Below are 24,781 nucleotides of genomic sequence, written 5' to 3' on the forward strand. Positions count from 1 at the left end.
AAATTGAAGTTTTGTTAGAGATTGCACCCGCCGAGAATAGGCATCAGACTGAATCCCTGCAGAAAGAATCTATCGAGGTGATCCAGCCCTCTAAGAACATTGGGGGAGGCAGGGATGAGGATCCTATGCGGGTGACGGAAAGTGAAGTTTTGTTACAGAGTGCACCCGCTGAGAATAGGCAACAGACTGAATCCCAGCAGAAAGAATCCATAGAGATGACTCAGCCCTCTATCCACATAGAGGAAGAGGAAGGCAATAGTAGCATAAGTGTGTAATGCTCAATACAGTGCCTGCTCTCTCTCAGGACAGGATAACAAATAAGAAAGACAAAAGTCCATTAAAACGGGATGTTACTGAACATCTAGGGGAGATGCCAGAACAAACACAACAGCCGAATTTAAATATACTGGCTCAGCTATCTGTTGAGTGTGATACAATAAAATAAATGATCATACCAACAATTGAAGATCCCCAGGCTGAAAGACATACCTCTACCCCTGGAATTAATGGGAGCCCTATCAACGAAAAAGCTATTACCCCACAACAAGTAAGAGAAAAGAAACAGATCAAAACCCAGAAGGAAAAAAATAATGATGAACAAGAGGCGGAGCTGCGAGACGAGACGGTCGACCCTGAGGCAGAGGTAGCGAGACAGAGGGTGACCGGCCAACACAGAAAAATGAACATCATGAAAAGATACAACCTCATTAGAGGAGCACTTGAACAAACAATCTCTACCTATCACGATCGTCGATGAAGATGATAGGGAGATCAATTCAAGCCCCTTAAATGAACCTGACTGGCAGGAAGATTTATGGCAGGACTCAATACAGCAACCTATAACTCTGCCATCTACAGAGTCGGCAAAAACTTGCACTAAGAGCTCTCAGGAACTATGTATGGAGAAGGAGAAAAGGCGGAGAAGGGAGCCCTCGGCTTTGGAAGAGGAATATATCCGAAACCAGGCTAGTAGAAGCCATATGGTCCCAAACCATGGACGGAATAGCCAAGAATCACCGACCCGGAAAAATCAAACCTTGGCCAACAAATTAATCCAAGATATCTGAAAACGAACAGGAAAAATCGTGAGAGAAAAAAGGTGGAGTTTCTCTTTCATTATGGAGAAGATCGCTGCGCTGGACGAAAGGGAGAAGCTCAGTCTGGTCACCCAGAGGGGTCTATTCCAGAAGGAAACTATAAACCAAACTAAAGGGCTTACAACCAATAGCTCACTGGATGGGACTACTACAAGAATGGAACATACTACTCAGCCTCTGTTGGTTGACGACGTGACTTTCAGGAAACTTAGCGAATATTGCAACAAAGGGAGGTTGGAGGATTTTGCACACATCCAAAATGTATTAAAGGCAGTGATGAATACACCGTTGGCCCCCTATCTCAAACTCTATGAAACGCTAAATGATACTGTAACTTCGACCTATGCAATGAATTTGGAAATGATGGAGCAAATCAAGGAATTGGCAGGGTTTACGGAAAGATTGGACGTAAGTCTCGAGAAGGAGTCAGACGCCTCGTGCCAGTGGCAGAATCACCTTTGCGATCTGGCTCGCCAAGACTCGAATGATAAATATCTGCTAATGGAAGCGATCTTAGAAGATCATAATGGATACGGAAGTCCTGCCAGTTGAGGGCAACTGTAAATGAAATCCCTAAAGATACACAGAAGAATAACTTACCAACTAAGGATACAAGACTAGATCAGGGATCTGAACTAAAAGAAACAAAGAAAAGAAAAGGGGGGCCAATGATCTTGGGAAAGGAGCAACCAGGCCCAAAGCAAAAGAAAACAGTGCCCTACAATACTTCAGGTGATAAGAACTCAGTGTCAACATATTCTATATTTCAAGAGGCAAATATACTTCCCCAGGCGATGATAAAAGGGAAAGAGAACACTCTACCGGCATCTCCATGCCATATTGCCAACAAGAAAATGAAAAAAACAAACAATAAAAAGAAAAGCAAATGGTTCCCGAGTGTTCCTAAGAAATAAAAGAACTCCATCACGTGAAGATACAAGACCCCCCTCTAAGAAACCAAGGCGTGAAATGACATTAAGTAATCTCCAGCACCAAGATTTTTGGCAAGAACAAGCCACTGAAAGGGAGGATGAGATGGATTCAAGATCAATAGTCAATATGGACGCTTCTGAATGCCTGAGTGATCTTATCGAAGTTATCAAAGATAACGAAGAGGATGAGACATGGGCGAACATCAGCATGACAGATTGGCAAGTGATTGACAAATATTCAAATGCAGGGGAAATACAATAAAGAAATCTAAAAGAGAAGTCTACCGCTAATAAAAAAGAGACGAGGAGGAAAGGGATGAAGGTATACAGCAAAGCACGGAGAAGGTACAGTAAGGACACAAGGACAATAAGTTGGCTGAGGGATCTAGAAGATCAAAGGACCTCACGCCCAAAATTTCAACCATCTAAGCAAGATGAACTGGAAAATCGAAGATATTCAAAGAATCAAGAGCGCCAAAAAAAGAAATCATAGACTTCACGATGGCAACCAATAAGAAATCGCAAATAAAACAGGACATCAGAAGAACGGGGAGAGAGCCTTTAAAGGAAAAGATCTCCAAATCCTTTAAATTAAAACTTGAAAGGCTCACTAAAGATCACAAAAAAATCCTGCTAAACAGGAAAAACACAACGTCTCTGATAAACAGGCTGCTAGTGAAAGAGAAACTACGGCCGGATGATATTGTAATCATTGAATTTCTAGATGACAGAAGGAAGGATTTGAATATGATGCATCTCAGATCTTGGAGAGTAAGGGATATGGTGTGGCGAACAAAAAGCACTTTAAGATAACTAGGCTTGAGGTTGAGCATAGTGGACAATAAGGAGATTAAAGGCAAAAAAAAGAGAATTCGCAATATGGCCAAAATTTGCATAACCTAAATATAAAAGAGAGGAGGAGAAAAACTTAACTAAAGATGAACTAAAACAATTCTCTAATGACAAACAAGAGAATATTACTCAAAGGAAAGAAAAGCAGACCGCGAGACTCCCCGAAACTGACCGGAGGAGAACTAGTCAGAAAATAATGGAGAATTCTCTGACAAAAATGAAGTATACTGTGGACAATTCAAGAAACCTATGGTTCCAAAGTAAAGCAGGAACCACCAAAGAAACTCAAGGGGAGAGGAGTTCTGGGGCATCAAAACCCACCCTGGAAAAAAAGAAACAATAGGAATCACAGCCCAAGCGAGGACCCCTACTAGCCTCATGGAACACCAGAGGATTTGGCCATTTGTACTCTGGTGAATGTGAATTTCTGGAAGAGTATGAAATCATATGCATACAGGAATCTTGGGTAAGATCTAGTCCTGTATGTGAAGGCTATCAAACATGTATGAATCCAGCCCTAAAAGGTCTATTGGGATGGCCAAGAGCGATTCTCTTGACACTAATTAAAAAGGACGTAGACCTAGAGATTATAGAACATCTAAATCCAAATCCGTACACTCAAATTGTCAAATTGGTTAAAAACAGAGGAAAAAGAGAAATAAGAATGCTCCTAATGAATACATATTGGAGTCCCACAGACTGTGAAATAGATCTGTATTTAAGAAAGAACATGGAAATGATTGACACATCAATGTATGAAGAGACAAGTCAACTGTTACACTCACCTGGTATCCACAGGGACGCCACCCAGCCGGGTTACTCTCTGGTGTGCTTCTCAGCTTTGCCCAGATGTGTTCTGCGGGGAAGGTTCTGTCTGAAAATACAGGAGGACTGTGTTCAAGACTGACCAACCAGGGTAAGTATCCTCCCTCCACCCCTGTATGATTTTAGCCCCTCTGGGGCCCTCTCCTCACCTTGTGGTAGAGTTAGGCGTGCTCTCCATCCTGCCTTCTTTGCAGGGGTGCGTTATCTTTCATGGGCATGTGCAGTCCAGTTACTTCACTGATGCCGGCCCGTTTCATATTGTTCCGGTAGGTCTTATTCCTGTTCTTTAGTTTTGTTGCTATCCTGCATGCCTTTCTTTGTTTAAAATGTCTCTTTTTTCTCCCTTAGGTATGCAGAGCTTCAGCGCGGGGAACTGGCTTGGTTGAGCCCCGCTGGTAAATGATGGTGCATTAAGAGCGCTATGATGCGATAAGTAAGCGCTATGCGCAGCGCTGCAAAGTCTTGCCTTTGCTAACCTGTGTTTTCCTTCCTTGTAGGTCGCGGTGTTCTTCAGCGCGAGTGGAATGCCCGGAGTGGTGCCAGCCGTGAAGCGACCAGCCAGGTAAGCCTTTTGAGCAGTTCGTAATTTACAAATGTCTCTACTGCTTTCTTTAATGTTGCCTCTATCTTCCTCTTTCAGGTTGTTCTGTCCGGGAGGCGTGCAGATTCGAGGAAGCTGTTCTCAGTAGCTGCGAGTGTTTAAAGATGAAGACTGCAGGTAAGATGCTACTGCTAATGATGTTTCTTTTGTCTCCTTGCAGGTTCTGCTTCTCTGAGGTTCGAGGGAATAGCTGGACACGGTGAGCGTCACGCTGCAAGCTGCAAAGTAACGTGAAGCGTGTTGTCTTGCTCGGGTGTGGTTTAAATAGCCCCAACAAAATAGTCCAGGTAAAGTAGTCCCTAGGCTGCCACACCCAAAACACTAGACCGCATAGCTTGGTTACTGGGAACCAAGCTATGAGAATGCCTCCATGTTGGCTGACTACACAATACGTAGTTCCCAAGCACATGTTTCTCATGGTGTATGAGCCTGGTGCCATAGGTGCCAGGAGTGGCCCCATGAGGGTTTTGGAAAAGAATGCCAGGCTCTAGAGGCTTTTGGGCGAGGGTCGTGACATCAACTGATTCTAATGTGCGGAGACTTGAATCTAAAACTCTTGGACTCCTCAGGAAGGCTGAGACCAAAATTATATCTAGGAACATCGGAATCGAGATTGATTCGGGAAATGAATATACGAGACATGACAATGCTAAATGGGCAGACTACAGGAGACATTGCAGGTGCAAATACGTGGTTCTGTAGCAAAAAGAATGCCTGCCTAGATTATTGCTTTGTGGCTGAAAATACAATTAGATGGATAAATTCAATGCATGTAAAGAAACAAACTACGAGTGACCACGCACTGATAGAAGTAGAACTTTTATGGCCCTCTAAGGAACTGACAAATCCCATGAAGCAACAAATTGAACTGACATGGGGCAGAAACAGAATACGGCTTAAAACCGCCGATATCCCTCAGCTGACAGCCAACTTGGATAACAGCATAAGGGAGAATCAAAACGGCAACACGATGGAGTATAGATGGCTCTGGAAAGATTTTGAGATGAAGAGAGACATAAACAAATCTACAAGCTTAACAAGGAAGCATGCATATAATAGTGAGGTGGCAAAAAAGAAAGGGGAACATCGAGCTGAAATACGTAGAATTAACCAAAGTAATCTAACGGACAAAACAAAATTGTTGAGGCTGACAAAGCAGAGATATAAGAACTGGTTAAAATCGACCAAAATTTGGAGAGCGCAGTGTGATGCAGAAAAGATGCTGGCTGCGATTACAACTGCCAATGCCCGCTCCCCTTGGGAAATAATAAACAAAGGAGATGATCTACAACCTGCATTAACCAACAACCAAGTATCTAATGAAAACTGGGTAAATCACTACACTGCACTCTTTAAGGAGGAGAGGACTATAACACCACCTAACAAGAAGCCTAATTTGAAACCGTGGCCCATTGATATAGACCTAGTGGATATATCACTAAGACTGACTCAACTGAGCTCCTCAAGAGCAGCCGGCCCGGACGGCATATCGAATAAGATGTTAAAAGAAAATAAGGAGGAGTGGGCATATTTCATTCTGACCCTCTTTGAACAGATCCTGCGAGAGAGAGTAATACCTGCACCTTGGAAAGAAGCGCTGATAGTTCCAATTTTCAAAAAGGGGGACCGTACGAACCCCAGGAACTACAGACCAATATCTATGTTGGACTCTATTGGTAAAATCTTTTCATCTATCCTGTTAAGAGATCTAAAGAAGTGGGCACTGAGTACTGGCATTTTAAACAAACACCAGACGGCCTTCATGAAGGAGGTGGGCACCTCCCTCAATCTGTTCCTACTAAAACTACTGAAAGCCCGGGCTTTGGACACAAAGTGGAATGTATAGATGGGCTTTATAGACCTCAAGCAAGCGTTTGACGCAGTGAACAAAGAGCGACTGTGGACAAAACTAAAAAAATGGAATTGCCCGGAAGATCTATTAGAAGCAATCCAAAAATTGTATACGAACACAACAATTCAGATAATTGTCTCGAAAGGGGGAGACACCACAGAAAAGATCTCAACAACAAAGGGCATTAAACAGGGTTGTGCCTTAGCCCCCTTTTTATTTTTCCTATATATGGCGGACATGCAAACCTCACAGGAAAATATAATAGCTTTTCCACCGAAATTGGAAGGAGCAGAACTTCCATGGTTCCTGTATGCGGAAGATTTCGTCTTCAGCGATCAGACGGCAATAGGGCTACAGAGAAGAATCAAGGAATATAAAAAATACCTGGATGAAAACAAAATGAAAATCAACATTGAAAAATCCATGATTCTTATAATGCAAAGAACAACGGGTAGAAGGAAGAAAATCCCTTTTACCTGGACAATTGAAAATCAGGCCCTAAAAACTGTGGATACCACTATTTATCTGGGAGTCAAAGTAAACAAAAACAGTAATGAACAAGCTCAACTGAATTTCTTTAAGGAAAGACTTGTCAAATTAACAAATCAAGGGAGATCATTGCATCGGAGATATAGCATATACTCTATAATACCGATCAAAACATTCTGGAAACAAAAGGTAACACCTATCCTTACACATGGAGCTGAGACCCTCTTAAATTTACCATGGGAAGCATGGTGAAAATTCGAGGGGTATTTCTGGAGGAAAATATTTTAAGACTACCGAATTGTCTGAAAATGGCAACAATCAGGCACGAATTGAGGTTGCAATCCATGGCCTCAATAGTACTCTGGATAACAATCTCCCTATTCCGGAAATGTATCCTGAAAAAAACATCAATCCCATTTGAAATTCTGGTAACTCACCCAAACATCAACGAGGACAAATTCCTCGGAGCATGGAAGCAAAAATGTCTTGACCAACTCCAGCATAATAACATCGTCCTAGAAATGCTTAAAACAAATCCTGAAAAGGCGAAGAGATGCCTAAAAGAAAGAGACTAGCTAGAAAGAGATACATTAAAAGCTGTGAATGGTACTGTCTCAACATTGTATGGGAAAAGAAAGCTCTGAATAATCTCCCATCATATATTACAAAATGTCCATCTCCCCACTACAGAAATCTGTTGATGCGAAGTTGACTGAACTTATTACCATCAAAGGAAGTGAAATTTCTAAGGAAACAGATAAGTGAACAAGAGATTCTCTGCCGCTTTTGTAAAAATGGGGAAAGGATGGAATCAACAAGGCATTTGGCGTTATCATGTCCGAAACTTCAAAATTTAAGAAGAAAATATCTGAAGGTGACACCCACACGAATGGAGCACAGTACAGAAGAGGAGTGGTGGGAACGATTAATGACGGTCGATAAAATCGGCTAGACTTTAGTTGTACTGATGCTAGTGGAACAGATATACATAGAAATAACGAAAGATGACAAAGATGATGACCTGACCTCTAAAGTGGAGGAGGAAGGAGGAATTTAAAGGACTCTGAGAAGGACTCTCTCCTGTACTGTTCTCCTCCTTGTAGATGGAAAGGATCATTACATGTAACAGTTGTTAAAGGTTGACAATTTGTTTAACCACTAAAACAATTTAAAAAAAGAAATAGGGTACATGAAGGTGGAGGGTGTAAATGCCCCAGATCAGTGGTGGGCCGTTTTCATTATTATGCAGCTAAAGCAGCAGTGCTGGATAGAGCTAGACATCTCCCAGAGATCCCAATATTAGGGCAACACAATAGGTGTATATAAGGATTTGTCAAATTTCACACTTACTAGATGGAGATAGTGTCGTCGGCTTATAGTATGGTTGAATGAGAAGGGTATCAGGTATAGATGAGCTTACCCATTTTACTTTCTTTTGGAAGTCAAAGACCTGAATTATAGGATCACTACAGGGATGAGGCAACACAGGTCCTTCGAGATCTTATGGATGATGGACAGGAAGAAGGAAACTTCCCATCTGGAACAGAGATAGGTAAGACTTGTGGTCTGCCAAAGAGCTTGCCACCTTCAAAACAGGTCCCTTGGGGCAGGACATGCAGGACATTTTGCAGGTTGTATACGCCCTCTCCAGGGAAGTAACTATCAGGACAGTGGTTGAATTGCGACCTGGAAGTTAATTTTGTTGGGTTGTGGGAGGTTGAACAATTTACTGAGAAAGGGCAGGGGTGGGCACCACACAAGTAATTCGAATTTTCTTTGTTCAATCAGTTCTTTATATTTCAAAAAGTCTGATTTGCAACTTTAGCCTGGAGCTGTCAGAGATTAGTGATCCCATGACACATGGATCATAAAAACTATTGATAATAGGAAAATGACGTGAAATCACATCATAGTTAATGACGCTCTCAGTTGGCTCCATTTTGAGCAAAAATGTATCATTAAGTTCCAATTTGATGTTTCTTCACATTTTAATATTCTTTTGTACATTCAAACGAACCATTAGCTTATCAGAAGGAAAACATGTAGTCATGTGAAAAGTACAGGTAATGTTTTAATCCACATTCCTGTTAGGTAGTTACATAGAGTGGCACTTTTTGTAGGCAGAAATCAAATACTGTGGTCAGTCTAATTCACAAAGCCAATGCATTTAGGTATTAAATACCATCTTCAGTGCTATGCAAACTAAATCGAATCATATATACAGAACGTTTGGCCATACGATCAAAAAAAATTATTTGTATAATGGTTCGTCATTATCAATTGTAAACATACCAATTAATGTCAATTGTGTCCATGCATTTTGTTGACATGCGTAAAACAAAAAAAGAATCTCAATGAGCAACTCTCATTGAGTACAACATCAAAGTACTTTTATATGTGTATGATCGCATTTGGTAAATACTCCTTCCTCTGTCACGTATTCAGTTACCAACTAGTTGCCACATGTAACTCGCATCCCACAAAAGGTTGAACATTGTGGACAGTGGGAGAAAGGGGGTCTTGGAGTGTGTTAAGTTGATATTTATTATAGTGAGGGAGCACTAAGGAGGGATGCTTTACCTAGTGGCCCATTATTTGATGGGTGTCTCAAGGTGGGATGTTTGGGGATTGTTGTTTGGGAGGGAGGGTCTGTTGGGTATTTTGTGGATATTTGGGGCTTTGTGGTATTTTCGTACCGCCAAAATACCTTTAGCAATAATCACACTCTGTATTCATATTGGGTCACACATGACAATAATACATTGCATTATTTCAGAATTCAGACCTATTTAGATGGTATGCGCGGTAGTTTGCGTGGTTGGTTGGTATAGTGGTTGGTTTATTTGTGGCCCCACTATCCAACATCCCTTATTTTTTATCTAGATTGTTCTTGATCACTAGAGAGACCTCAGGCCTACATTTTAGGGATACCACATTTTCAGTGTTAGTGTTGTGTGCCACCATGGGCAATTGTGGTATTTTTGTGGTAATTTCCACTACCTTATATACGGTAGGGGACTATGTCCAGAGAGTCTCTCTTCCCGTTGACTCATGTACCTCCAACAGGCTATGCTACAAACAGTCACTCACAACTGTCCATACAGAATAGAATCGTGCACACATCTGCTTTAAAATAACAATTGCACTGTTTAAAAATCTACCCACGTTTAAACCTTTCCCCATGCAAAATGAAAGAGAAAAATAATACACACTAGCTATCTGTTTTCAAATATTTTTGTATTATAGAAATTTCTTTTAAACACAGTTTAACTTTTTTTTACAGAAATAAATGAAATGGTACAACATTATTTGTGATAAAATGAACAGAGAGATGGGAGAATATATTCAATTGGTAACATTAAATATGCTGATAAGAGACTGAGACTCCCTCTAATACACTGACTGAACAGCTTCGCGCACTTTCGCACAGCTCCCACTCGCTTCTGTAATTACCTTATCTGTTCAGCATGAGTTTTCTCCGGCTATTCTCTTTCTGAATTTGGCTCCCTTGAAGATCAACCCCGGTGAGAACATGCGTCTGCCGTTCTCAAACCGGGGTTATTGCCTGGAGCTCTCAGCTTTTGCAGCAGGAATGCCCCAGCCAGGAAAGAGATCCTTCTCCCAGCTCTGCCAAATGTCGACTGTCCTCCCCCTCCTCTCAAGCTTCTCCAGCAAAGTTCTAATCACAGCCTCTAGCATGATACTTGCTATGACACTGCTCCAATCAGAATCAATCATGTCATCTCCTCCCTCACTACACAATGGCTCACTTCTACAGTGGCAATTGTAACAAACTGATTTCCTGCTCCTTCGAGCTCTTTGCTTCCTGTAGTTATGTGGACAGAGCAGCAGAGAAAAAAAATGAATGTGCGTTTAAAAGTTCACTTTCAGAGTAGGCCTAATTCTGCAGTGGAGACACATTTTTATTAGTGGGTTATGTTAAATGAAGTTTTATTAGTCAGGTTAGTTGTTAATAAGCTTAGTTATTAATTTTCAAATGTGTCTCTTGCAACATAGGCATTTCAGGTGAAAAATAGTGTGCATTTTGCATGTGCAGATGTGTGCTTTTAATTGTAAAAATGGATTTGCATCTTATATGTAAAAATCGTTTTTGACTGAATAGCCTGTCTTTACTTATATGTCCATGTTACTCTGGCAACACATATAGCAATGCACCACACCCATGTAGTGGTGCTGCATAAAAATGCTACCTGTGCAGTAGTGCTGTACTCTGTGCTGTAACACGCCAAATATCCTTACATACCCTCCTTTTGTTTTTAGAACTTGTCTACGATCCACGCCAATTCCTAAAAACAACTTGTTCTTTTTCTTCTTTTCACAATGTAGCAATCCAACAAAATGAATATTCATGTGCATCAATGAAAAAGTTGCAATCAACACAGTATTCATCTGAGTTCATTAGTTTACAAAATGTTCTACATTTGCCTTCCCAATGGAAGTGGCATTAGTCCAAAGTTTCGATTTTACAAGTCAATTAAAAACAATAAAATAAAACAACTAACTAAAACAAATAATTAACATAACAGATTAAAATAAATAATTAAAATAATAAATACGTGGAACTCCATATGTCAGGACTCTTGTCTGCCTCTGATATGCCCCGACCAGCGATGTCACATCATTTGGTTCATTCGAGTACTCTTTCATCTTGGCAATCTTGGATCCATAGGAGTCATCTTTTTTGGCATTCTGGTTAACTTGTCTTCACCTCCACCTGGAGGCAGGCATCTTTTGGTCTTCATCCAGGGGACTCCAGGACTCCATTGTCTCCCGTGACCTCCGGTATAAATAGTTAATGTTCTAAATCAAATAGAAAAGAAACAAATTAAGTACATAGCACAATACTAACTTCACCCTTTAGCCAAAAATAAAACATGCTTGGTAAAAACATTTCGTTTTTTTTTTTTTTAAATTAAACACAAGTTAAAAAGAAAACAAGCATATATAAAACAGCATTCAATATTTAAATCATTTTCTCTCTGCACACCAACCATGAGCTTCCATTATATATATTTTTATTTATATATTTATTTACTTATTTTACAGTGTTTATGTGCCATTATAATAATCAACTTTTTAACTTCTCTGTCACTGCCTCCTGACTGTACCCAATTATTTTATCTTTTTGTGTTCAATGGACTTTCTGTTGTATTGTGTGCATCAGTGGGTAGTAGCCCCAGGGCTTTCTGTTTCTACATGCTCAAGCCACCTGATCTCGTGTCTGGGATGGGGATGTGGGGGTTGTGGGTCTTAAGGGAAAGGGACGGGTGCAGATGAAAGGATGGATTTTGTGGGTGGTCATGTGGATAAAGGGACAATTGGTATTAAGTAAACCATGAAAGGAATATGACTGGCCCACCATGGTGGGAATAGAGTAAGGACGAGGAAGGAGTAAACCATCTCTTGGTGAGAACATTGAACGTCAAAGGCCTGTACTCCCACAAAACGGGCCTTGGTTGCTCGTTAATTTCAGAGACTGGGGCTGGACATTCCTGTGCTGCAGGAGTTGCGGCTTGTGACAGGGAAGGAAAGGCGTATTCCATGTACACTCTTTGGACAGTCTTATTGGACTTTGGAAGAATCAAAAAAGTGGTGCGTAGGTTTATTGTTTCACAAACAATTGTGTGTGCTTGACCCCCAGGTGATTAAGGAAATGGAGGGGCATGCTCTGCTTGTGAATTGCTATGTAGAGGGTATTAGTATGGCTGTTGCAACAGTGTATAGCCCGAATCAGGAGCATGCAGCTATCTGTAGTGAAGCCTTGGTCTTGGTCTTGAAAGAGGCACAGGGGCCACTGTTTTTGGGGGGATTTAACATGTGGACTGTCCCAGATTTGGATAGATTGGCCCTATGAGAGGAGGATTTATGAGTGTAGTTGCAGGGTACGAATACTTTGGGAATTATCCTAGAGATGTGGGTCATGTAGAGGTGTGGAGACTGAAGCAGCCCTGGGCTGGAGGATATACATTTTTTCCTCACATGATACCTACACCAGGATAGATTACGTCTGTTTGATGAAGGCAATGGAGAGGAGGGTTGTATCCTGTGAGGTTGTTGCGATTGGGTGGTGGGATCATGATTTGCTCATGATGGGAATTGACGTGGGTGGATTGAATTTACATGACACACTGTGGAGGTACAATGACTCTCTTTGGAGGGACTCGATCTTTGAAGGGGAGATGCAGAGAGGAATTGAGGAATACCTTGAGGCTAATGGCACTGGAAAGGTGGGCATTTGTATGGTTTGGGAGGCGGCAAAGGCTCCATGGAGGTGACTGTTGATTATGGAAGGACAGCAGAAGAAGAGGAAATGGTTGATGAGGATAAACACTCTACGCTGGGAAATCATGGTCCTGGAAGGGAGACTAAAAGGCTTGAATAGGATGCCCACAATTTCTTGGCAGAAATCAGGGAAAAGGGCTGGAGCTTAAAAAGCTGGGGACCGATGCTGTGATCCACACATTGCAGTGTCTGAAACAAATGCTGTATGAGAAGGCGGATAAGGCTAATTGGTTGTTGGCAGCTAGGCTCTGGGAATAAAGGGATGAGAGGTGTGTGGAGGAAATAGTGTGGCCTTCGAGGGGTTTGAGCACTATGCCGGAGGAGATAGATCAGAGCTTTGCTGCCTATTATGAGGTTCTCTCTGGAGTAGAGTGTATAGTGGACAGGTGGTTCAGTACTTAAGAGACACCTCCCTCCCGCAGTTCAGTTTGAAAATGGTCCAAATGATTGATGCTCCTCTCACCCCAGACGAGGACCGGAGAGCTATGTCAAGGATGTCAACAGGTAAGGGGCCAGAGGATGATGGATTTAAGGTTAGGTTTTACAAGAAATATGCACTGTTGTTATGCCCCTTTCTAACAAAACTGTTTATCATTATTCTGGATACTGCAAGGGGCCCTGCCATGTTCTGTCATGCTTTAATAGCTGTTAGTCAAAAGGCAGAGAGAGATCTTACATTGTTGGTGTCATACAGGCCAATATCGTTGTTCAAAGTGGATGTGAAATGTTTTACCTGTGTGCTAGCATCGAGATTTGAATGGGTCCTGCTGCATTTAGTTCAGTCGGATCAGGTTGGGTTTATCCCAAGGAGGCAGGGAGCACATACAGTGTGAAAGACAATGAATCTAATGGATTTGGCGAGGAGGAAGGGGGAAATCCATTGCTTGGAAGCGGAGAAACCATTCAACAGGGTGAGTTGGGAGTTCCTCTATGCTGTTCTGAGACAATTTGGATTTTGATGTAGGATTCTAAATGGGATTCAGGCTATATGAGTGGAGCCTCGTGTGAGGGTTTCAGTGAACAGGAAGATCTCGAGACAGTTCGGTCCATAGAGGGGGACAAGACAGGGCTGTCCGTTGTCCCCTTTGTCATTTGCTCTTTCTCTGGAACCATTAACAGAAAGGATAAGGGTGTTGCCTCGGCTGGAGGGTGTGTGGGTAGAAGATAAATAATTTAAGCTGGGGATGTACGCGGAAGATATTTTGCTACACCTGAAAAATCCTTGCGGTTCGGTCCCTGCAGTGTTTGAAATCATTCAGGAATATGGGCCCTCTTTGGGTTTTAAAATTAATAAAAGTAAGTCAAGTATTTTCCTGTTTGATGGAAATGTGTACAGGGACATAGCCGCTCTGAAACCTTTTGCTTTGTTGATCAGTCTAGAGATCATTAAATATCTTGACCCAAATGCTTGAGGGATTCTTTGATGAGAACATCCCCCCGGTGTTTGGGTCTTTGTATAGAGATATGGATTTGTGGAGTAAGTTAACTATTTTTTGGATGGGGTGTCTTAACACCTTGAAAATTAACTTCCTTCCTTGGGTCCTTTATTTGTCTCAGATGTTGCTGATTAAAATACCCTATTCAGCAATGAGGGAGCTGAAGGGGCAGACATTGCATTTCCTCTGGCAGGGTAAGAGACGTAGGGTTGCTTTTGACATGTTGAATCTCTGTAAAGCCAGTGGGGGAGGAGGGGGTAGGACTTCCAGATCTGGATTTGTATTACAGGGTGGTACAGTTAACAGTGGTGATCCCTCGCCTGTGAATGAATCTCCAAAAGCTGTGGGTCTCCCTGGAAAACTTCCGGTTGTGACCTATTAAGGTAGGGGAGTGGTTATGGGCCCTGAGAGGGAAAATCCTGAGATGATTTAGGGAGCATGGCATCTTGGGGGGTGATATGGGCTATTTGGAGACAGCATCCAGGGATGAAGGGGATTATGTTACGGCCGTCTCCTATGAGTCATTTTTGGGTGCTACAGGTAAGAGATGAGTTGCCTTCTCCATTGAGATTTCAGCGAGGGTACGGGGTGGACTTGTAACATGTCGGTCAGATGTGGGTAAGGGGGAAGTGTATACCTGTACAGGAACTGGAAACCCTTTTTAGGGATTGGGAGGCTTTTGGTTTTCATGTATTTGCAGTTGAAAGGCTTCTTGACTCGGACAGATGGAAAACCAAGATACACCGGGAACTTACTCCCACTGAGAGACTCAGGTATTTATGCTGCTCTGTTGGCGGAAAAGGATAAGAGTATAGAGAATTTAAGAGCTAAAATTGGAAAGAGACCTTGAGAGGTATGTAGATTAAACAATGTGTGCGGCAATGTGCAAGGGAGCGTCTAAAAAATCTATCTCCAAAATGTTTCTTACGATTGACCCAAGATGCTGGAGGGGATGTGGTCAAAGAGCGTCTTATTGGTTTATGTGGTGGTCTTCTATTAAGGCACAGGTTTACTGGAAGGAAGTTCTGGGATGGATTAGAGGGGTGGAGGAAATTGAAAGATGCCAGTACACTGTACTCATTCTATTGGGGTTGAAAGAAGGACGAGGTAGGTTGGAAGGTTCTCCCACACATAGCCCTAGATCCTGTTTAGTTTTTGCATTGAAAAGGGTTGGCAAGGCTAAAGAAATATATGTGATGGAAAATATTACCGGATTGTTACATGAAGTGTGTGCCTTCCGGGAGGGGGAGTGGTCCTCTTTCCTGCGCAAATATGGAGGTAAGGCGGAATCACCTTGTAATTTTGTCCTGATGGCTTTAAGGATAATGTTAGAATGGAGATGTGCCAGGCATTGCTCTGCCTATAGTTGTTTAGAAAAAGTACTGTTGTGGGCCTTACCTTAGGAAGGATTCTAGAAAATGTTCCCTAACTGATCGTGTCCAGGGGTATTGCCAGACAATATCAATGGCCATGCTCCTGCTTGTCTGAGTGCTTACAGAGAATGCTTCACATGTTGCATGCCCTATAGGTCTGTGTCCACAATGTCCATTGGCCTTCAAGGCTGTCGAGTTAGCTGTTTCTGGCATGGTATGAACTAGTCTATCTCTGAAATGTTGTCTACGTTTGATGGCAAACTGGGGTCTTTTAAGGGACATTTTCCCAGTACTCAAGATGGGCCAGAGTTTTAGGATCTCCCATTTTTTAGTTTATTTTGCCTTTCAGGTACATTGACCACCTCACCTTTCTTGTTTTGCCTCTCCACACCATCAGGCATGAATTTAAATGTTGGTAAGCATTGGAAGCTGTGAATGGTGGCTATTCACTCAGGTCAGCAGTTCCTTTGTGAATATTCCACTTAACTTGTTTCCCCCTACTTTTTCCAAAATTGAGTCATCGCCACAAAATAGGGGTAGATTTATACTCTGTGGTATGATGATTGGGGTGCATTGAGATGGCCGCCGTTTTTGCGAGAAAAATATCATTGCATCTGAACATGTGATGTCACGAATCACTAGATTGCGCACTTTAATCAGCATTAGCAATACATGGAGTGAACGAGGAGCACGGGTTGATTCAAACTAACAGAGAAACCGCACTGCTGCCAGCTGCTTGTTCCCGGATGCTAGGACCCCCAGCTGACTTTTCAGGTATAAAGACCCATTGGGTGACACTGCAGCCCTTCTTACAGAAGCCACAATGGGGTTGCTTGTGAAGACAGCTTTACTCACCAATATGCCTGTTCTGTATTTGATACAGGTGGCTGGAAATGTATGGGCACGAGTTGCTTGAGAAAAGTGCTGTACTCTTGGGAGTGAGTACCTCCTCAATGATGTGAAGCGCGAAAGCATTGATGGTCTATCATAGGCAGGTGGAGGATCTAATGGGCTGTTTTTGAAGTAGACTATGAAATAGACTAACAAAATGAAGTTCATGAGAAGCTGAATGGTCCGCTCAGCATTTTGAAAAGTGTTTCTGTCTCTCATGTAGGTTATTCAACAGCCACCTCTTTACAATCCATAAGGACAGGAGAGATGACCTCTGGTCCTGGAGAAGGTGTTGGCTTCAATGCCACTGAAACCGGCCAACCTGTATCTTGTATATCCTTTTGACAAGTGCTATAGGGATACCTGATGGAGTGTTAGTTTTTATGGGCATTGTCACTTGTGGGTCAATGCAAATGGACAATTATTTTGCGGACAAATTACATGGCTGCACACTGAGGGTGGATACAATAAAGTACAAATCCCACCTTAAATGCGAGATGGGTCTGTCCTGCAACAATTAGACTTTTGAGTTTTTATTAGATTTTTTTTTTTTAAATCTTTCTTGCACTTCTCAGCCGATGCCTCGGTAAATGGATCATGCCATTTTGCTCGCTTCTAATGTGGTCTGCGCTGTGGGAGATGGGCACAGTGGAGAAACAGAACGCATTTTCACTGGTGACCATGCATTTATGATGCTTGTCTGATTAATCTTTTGAGTTTAGTGGAGGGATATGTTCCTCTTCTTCTATCCCTGTTATACAGGCGTGAATCACCATTCCCTAGGCTTAAAAGTTTTTAAACATGATTATTTTAGGCTTTTTGGCATGAGGGAACAAGAGATTTAAATGTGCCCAAAAGGTGCTAAAAAAATCCACATTTTGGCTCCTGCCCTTTTTCAATTCTATACAAAATTGGGGTTTCACTGATCTACATTCATTTCCAAACCACACATTTTATCTGGAACATCCAGTTCTCACCTTCATCCTAAATTCACATGGTTCAGATGGATTGCTATTTTGTTGCATAATTCTACATACATCCCACAATGTCTATTTCGCTTGGTTAATGGTTTAAAGGAAAATTCTCAAATTATTTTATGAGGACAGAATACACTTTCACCAATACAATCTAAAAATCCAGAGTATCCCATTTGATTTGTTTGCTGTTTTTGATATTTTGAGAATCCTATATCAAAGAGTAATGCTCTATCATTAACGGCCATATCTAGACTCAAGCATACCGGTCATGATCACTCTCTGTGACTCTATTAATAACTTCAGACTCAATAGCGAAATAGCAACTCTTCACATTTTTAAGGATCTAAACTAGGTGAGACCACACATTGGTGGTTATTCACAGATCGTTTTCCAATGGACTTTCACCATTATTAAACACTCCTGTGAATTAGGCCCAATGTCTCTCATATATGCTGGGACAGCTTGACAATCACCTTGACACCTGTCATTAACAGCTCTGAGTCCTCATTCCATACACTATATAGCCATATTTGATGCCTCACTACAAGGAGAATGGAAGATATTTACCAGGACGTCAGGGATATTCCATACTTCATCTTTGGCTGCTGCAATATCCCCAAAAATCAATTATGGGGTCAAATTGTGCATTTAGATGATCCATCACTATTACAATAGAATCATTCTTCTAAATCGAATGGTGTCAAATATACATTAAATAAAAGAAGTTTTATATAATTCAAAACCAAAAGTTTTAAGTACATCTTATCAGAACTAATTTTCTCACCTTGCTCAATCACATATTACAAACTCATAGAAACCCATATAAACAACCCTTGACTTGAATGGCCAGTTTGTCCCCTATTAGCAGCAACTAAAAAGGCACAATACCCAATTTCGCATAGAGGTATTAGTACCCATGTTTCTTGGAAGCAAACAATATCACCCTGCTTTAAAGTTGTGCCAATCAAAGTGATCCATCCTTGTTGCTAAGCCTGCTATATTCCAAGTTAGGATGGTAGTGGTAATAACATCAGTTGACTCCAGTCTCACCTCTAGTTGTATCTTATGTTTTGTCGTTATAAAAGTTTTATTTATATGTGCATTCATTATATAATTACTTGTTATAGAGACATGTAACCCTCTGTAAGGAAGTATAGGTGGCAACAGAAAAGACAGCCACAAGTGTTCACAGTTCAAGGGTGTTTATTGAACATTATATTGGGTGAGATAAACACATAATCTAAACCTAATTCTAAGTTGGGAGCAATCTACGGCCATCAAATAATAAGAAGGCAGTCCTAGTGGCATCTTGTCAAATAAAAAAGGGCCTATACTAAAAAATAATATTGCCAATCCTCAAAAAAGAGTGCGGGATAATGTTCACCAGAAAAGGAAGAAGTCTTCACAAAATGATAAGTCAGGAGGGTATGGCTGGGTCTCCTGTCCCCACGTTTTTAGCATGGGACAAGGTGGGACTTCTGAGCACAGCACACTTCTGGGTCTTTCCAGCACGAGGCTCACAATTCCAGTTCATTGATAACAGAACCTTCAGAGGCCAAGTCTCTTCTCTGCAAAGTCTCTTGCCTTAGAAGGCCTGATGTATCAAAATTAAAAACAAACAAAAGTTCCTTCGGTATTCTTGCACCTTTGGATGATTGCTCCTCCTCCCTAAGACCTACCTCCAACGGGCTTGGATCCTCTTTGCAAAAATGGGCTTACCTCCGTCAGGCTCACTACGGCCTCTCAAATATCGCTCATAGCCTTCACACTGTGGACAACCCTCAACAGTGTTCAACACACTGTTCCCAGGTGTATTATTCTTCACCCCTACTCGTAAACAGCAAACAAACAAACAGAAGTTCTTTTGGTAATCTTGTACCTTGGGCGATTGCCCTTTGCCCCTTAGATTTCCCTCCGGTGGGCTCAGATCCTTCTAGCAAAATGGGCCTCCCTCTGTCGGGTTCACTGCAGCCTTTCAAAAGCAGCTCACATTATTCAAGAACCTTTAACACAGCTCATGATTTCCTATTCCAGTTCGTGATTTGCTTCGTCTTAACCAAAAGTGTGAATTCCCTGTTCCTAGCTTTCTTTCGTCACACTTTCCAAATATACAGTTCACTTTATTTTCTCATGATGCATGATTCACTTCCCTTAGCTTTCTCTTGGGAATGGGTCAGAGACTTTTGATTGTACAAGGGATTTGATGTGACCCTTGTAGGACCACTCCAACACCTCACGCTGCCCTTTCCTAGGGCCTTCTGGTCCTTGCAGTTTCAACGAAACAGGGACCAGTGAGAGTCCTTTGAATTAGCACCTCTGCAATGCCTGACCATGCTGTAGCTGGCACTTCTTTGGGATACCCTAAAAGTTCAAACACACACAAATTCTTTGTTCTCAGGTTCTTGTGTTCATCTAATGTTGGCACTTGCAACGTTAGGCACAATATTATTTGGCTCGCCATAAGCTCCCTCCAACTCACTGATTGTGTCGGTCCAGCTGGCTTGGCTTACATATGGAGTCAAGGACGATACCACGGTAGCCAGCGTGCATCCCTGCCTGTGTTATCAATGCAGGAGGGCCCTGTGCACCATTGAAATCGCCACTCCACACATTAGATGTACTTCCTGGTCTTGTAATTCACTTTTCGGAGGCTTTGTGGGTCTGAGTTGAAAAGGGTAAGGGAAGTTCCCGTTTCATTGTCCTTCCAGGTCTCGCCACCTTTCTCCTCCGTTTGAACTTCCAGTTTGGTGTAGCTGTCTTCTCGTGCGTTTGGCCTTGCTCGAAGTGTGCTCAAAGTGTTCTGACTTTTATCCCTGGCAAAAGTAAAGGACCATCAGGCATGCGTGGTTACTATCAATTGCCTGACTCTACCTGACCCTTGTGTCGCGACATGTCAGGTGAAGGGATCTGGCGCTAATCCATTGTCTGTCATGATGTTGTGAGAACGTGTTCATGTCAGAAAATGTGGGGGTTAGAGGTAGGATGGGGAAAAGGTGTTTTATGGTTGGTGAAACAAAAGGGAATAACAGGGATCATTAGCATAAAATGAACAGGGGGGATTGTGGGAATGGTAGTGTTTCTTCCAGGCAGAGTGGGAGTTCGGAAAATAATAATCAGACAAAAGAGGAGAAGAATGACTGGGAGTGTTTGGGTAGAAAACGGGAAAACATGGATTCTGGGAGATGTGGTTTCTGAATGCAACAGGGTTTGGGCTTCTAGGGGATGTACCAAATGTGAAAGGTTAGTTTGATACAGGTATGGGAGATTCTTTGGGTGGAAGGGAGGTAGATGTTGAACAACCTACAAAGGCCTCAGGGACTTCTTCCTTCTCGCCTTCGCCCCTGGTATAATACCACCTCTCACCTGGGGTATTCACCCGAGCACAACCCCAGGTTCCCCAACCCAGTTTATCCTGCCTTGTTCGCCCGCCCCCAGAGTTGGGATCTGAGAGCCCTAGCCCATTCCTGGCCACCTGAATAAGGGAGTATCAGAGTTTACTCGGGAGAACACCAACAGGTTTCTCATAGCACATCATTGTTTACTGGGGGTTTTGTGAGCTTGCGTGAAGATATATTAGCTCCTTTTGGCGGACAGGTCCTATTGTTGATTGCCAGTAGACCTTCAACTTAATCTGCCTTAGATAATGCTACTTTGACAGCATTATGCATGTGGTTGGTTGGTTCAGAATGCCTAGATAACATCACAATATATTTTCTGAAGATAGATCTACATCCTGTAATGTGTCAGTTCAAGGGTATAGCTTTGTTCATGAGTTCATCTGGAAGTTCACATTTTGCACTGTCCCCCTTAGAAACCTTCATCATATAAAATACATCAGGTGGACATGGTGTTATTAGGACCTCATGCAAATATGGTCTCCTGTATTTCCTTAATATCACACCACCTTGATCACCTTTGTTTTCAAATGTATGATTTGATCTGTCACTATTGTTCACTTTGCCTGTTTCTTCTAGGTCATATGATTCTCTGTACTGTAAGGAAGAGGATGTTTTACCTGCACAAAATGCAAAATTACTCCCTCAAGGAACAGGCTGAATACTTTGCCAGGCTCCTCTTTCCTTGTAACAGTTCGGCCATCACTTGAAATCCAGGTTAGGGTTGGGTTTTTTGGACAGCATCAAGTCTTTTAACTCGGCTCAAAGTTCCACAAACAAGGCGTTGATATTGAATCAGTAAAGCTATCTTGTCAACCATTGTGGGACAGAGTGCACACCCCTAGCCACACTAATCTTGCATGCCTTCCGTACCCATGGACCGATCCTAGGGGTTGTTGCATGTAGGGCTTGCAAGTGACTTATTATGATAAGGAGAAGCGATCTGAACACAGTCTGGCTTATCATGTCCACACACCGATTGGTTTCTTCATGCATAGTCACCTGACCAAAAACTCATGGACGTTATTTAGGGTCGCCAGGGATAACAGCTGAAAACCCTGTTGACTCCTCTGCGACCACTGGCACTGCCACTGCGACCCCTGATGAATAAATGAAGAGGCAGTGTGGAAATAAAAAAGAATGTATATTTTTAGCGCCCTCTTTTTTTGGACAGTAACCTGTGATTGTTTGGTTTCCCTAATATGCGATATTCGCAAAGGAGCAACTGGAGATTAGTGTTTGTGTATATAGGCCAGACAGACTGGATTCCCAAGATGCAGAGCTTCTTATTTAGGGGTCAAGATGTTTGTTTTAGGATTCTGAGGTCCGTCACTTTGTGCAAACATTTTGATGTTACTTTAGCCCAGACTCTCCCAGATTCCTGGAAAATAGTTGGCAATATATCATATTTGTATGTATAACACTTCATGTCTAACTCCTGATGCCTACTACTTCAAAGCACTGCAAAATAGGTGTTATTACTATGAAATATAATAACACTTAATGTATTTACCTGAGAATTGTGAAGGGCTGATTTATCCCATATGAAATATGAACTTGGAATGTGCAGGCTGACACATGTCGAAGTTGAGTTATAAACTCAGTGAGCTAACGAATAGCAACACAGTATGCTGATTAATCAAGTGTGCAGTTAAAAACCCCAAGTATGAGCATATTTATCCACCACACTCTCAAGTCCTTTTTTAAAAATAATAGCACTACTTTTATCAGGTTTACTAGTGGGCCATGACATATTGCTGCTGCTTCTAAGCACTGTAATAATAAATGTTTGTTAATAAGAAATGTAACTCCCATAGCCAATGTATTATCAAATACTGTGGTATGCACATTTAAGGATAAATAGTGGGTAAGATAGCTCAGTGGGTTAAGTGCCTACTGCTGGGTTCTATGCACATTCTGCAGGTTTGAATCCTAGCATGGTCTACTCAACCATACAGCTCAGACATGTATGGTTAATGGCATATATGGTCAGTGGCATATATGAGTACAATGTCGTGGTGTCAGCCTTTTGGTCCTCCTGATGACTATACATGTACGGATGAAAATGATATGTGTAGTCATGGGTTTCTTTTTAGTTTGTTTGTTATGAACTATGGGTTTAAAATGTGATTGATGGATATTGCCTTTACAAACTTGACATTATGATGAAAGTCATTCCATGGTAAAAAGAAGGAACAAAGGTTTCTTTGTTACTTAATGCTATCTGTGGGGTGTTGTGATAGTTGGCTATTCCTCTGACTTGATCCCTTACCAGGTGTACAAAGCACTAACTGATATTGGATGGGATTACTGGACATTTCAGGATGCACTTGGCATATGAAAGAAACAACTGTATATATAAAGCTTTTCAAAAAAGGTAGCCGGCGCCCCTCTCCAGAAAGAACCTGGCATGATAACGTGTTCTGTGTTTTTTCCCACTTTGAAAGTTTGCAGCCATCGATTTTTGCTCACTGTACCTTTCATAGATGGGACATACTCATTTGCATATCAGTCTTTGTATATAAAGCTGTAACTTACATATTGTGACCATACCTAGTCAGTAAGGCTATAGCAGGCGTGTGCTGGATGAAGCCTCAGAGGCTGCAATAGCCACACTGTATTATGGCAGCAACTGGGAATGTGGGGCTTTACTTGGCGTTTGATTACTAGACCTGACATGTGCAGCAATAATTGGTATCATTTGCCAATCACTTGCCATATGAGACTGTAGTGGCATATGCATGGCAGTGTCTATGGCTTATTTTGGCTTTACTGTGTCTACCCTGTCATAACATGACCCCCTCCATAGCATATCAAGGCAGCGCCCTAGTTAACATGTGGTTGGTAGCTTAAACAAGTCTTATGTCTGCTTTAGTACCACTTTTGTATGTTATGAAATGTAAGCTTTTGTGAGTTGTTTACACTCATATGTAACCTCAGGTGGTAGCATCAGGATTAAATGGCATGTGATGTTATTTCATGTTATGTCCTTGAGGTCAAAGGGTACATGACATCAATTCATGTGATGTCATTGGTTGTGTGATATCACTTCCATCACCATTGGCATCTTGGTGAACTGACATCCCTGCACAAACTGCATTTTTTTTAAAGTGCAATACCCTACACTATCTTTGATTTAGTTAAAACCAGACCTGTCACACATTTAACAGTAACTTCAGCCTTACCGGCGGCATTGATGTGACAGTGATCCTCCATAGGGAGCTTATAGACATGTCCTCCTTCTAAATTTTTGGGGCGTAGAGATGTGCATACAGTAGCCAGGGCAACCCTCCAAGTCAATGCCTTACAATGGAACTATGAACGATGAACTGTGTGATAATATGTATAGGTCATAACACGTACAGGGCACAGTGTTTTAAGTGGGATAGCAAATCGTGGGGGCCCTAAAAAATTACAAAATGTTATTTGGGGTGGGCACTAAAAAGAGTCTAGTGACGAATCACAAGGAGCTAATGAATATTAAAAGACAAGTAGTCTGAGTGATTAAAAGAGTGGCATAACAGGTGTAGAAGAGTTTGGGTACCTGGAATTACATTAAAAGGAGTAAAATCTATTTTAGAAGGCTTGTTAACTAAGCCTGGACAAATAAATTCTTACGAAACTCCGAACTACCAAAACGTACACTATATTCAGGTAATTCTGGTTCATCCAAACATTCAGGTTAAGCTTGTGATAATTCATGCTGACAAAATGATGCTGTAAATATTGTGTTGAAGCAGTCAGACCTTTTCCTGCCA

The sequence above is a fragment of the Ambystoma mexicanum genome, chromosome 9 (genome assembly GCF_040938575.1).
Source record: "Ambystoma mexicanum isolate Mex_15411 chromosome 9, UKY_AmexF1_1, whole genome shotgun sequence".
In the NCBI taxonomy this organism is placed as follows: domain Eukaryota; kingdom Metazoa; phylum Chordata; class Amphibia; order Caudata; family Ambystomatidae; genus Ambystoma; species Ambystoma mexicanum.